The following is a 482-nucleotide window of genomic DNA, read 5'->3' on the forward strand; positions in this document are numbered from 1 at the left end:
GAACATCCACTTTCAATCCNGTGGAATAGGCCGAGGTTTAGGCAGTTGTCTGGTAGCAGAGGTACTGTAAGCAGATATCCTGGTTATCTGGCCGGCGGTAGTAACACTCGCGGTGCTTACCGCAACTGTTGCTGGATTTTGCCCTGTTCCAGGCGCGCTTAATTAGGTACAGGCACGGTAAGACGGTGGGGCTGCGTTTGTTACCAGACACGACCATGATAGTCCGATCTTTATGTGAATGCAATGATTGTGTGTGTGTAATTAAAATGAACTTCGAACTTGAAGCACAGTATCTTTACACGCCCTGGGAGCAGTAATGGATTTAGCTCTTTTTATGTTTTATGCTTGTGACGCGCCCTCGTTGTATTAACCGTTGCCTAATTATAATGTCTGCACAGTAGGTCTGGCGTTGACGCTTGGGATTTTGTTGAAATATATAAAACTTCACGGAGGATTGTCACCTATGGCTTCTTGTTCACGTT

At 45.7% G+C, this 482-nt stretch overlaps 1 long non-coding RNA gene across 1 annotated transcript in view; it reads right to left on the reverse strand.

The window, feature by feature from the left end:
- Positions 1-482, reverse strand: part of LOC109478182 — a 9,891-nt gene that overhangs the window by 121 nt on the left and 9,288 nt on the right. The window lies entirely within an intron of this gene.

Source organism: Branchiostoma belcheri, unplaced genomic scaffold, assembly GCF_001625305.1.
Source record: "Branchiostoma belcheri isolate BF01 breed outbred unplaced genomic scaffold, Haploidv18h27 scaffold421, whole genome shotgun sequence".
Taxonomy (NCBI): Eukaryota; Metazoa; Chordata; class Leptocardii; order Amphioxiformes; family Branchiostomatidae; genus Branchiostoma; species Branchiostoma belcheri.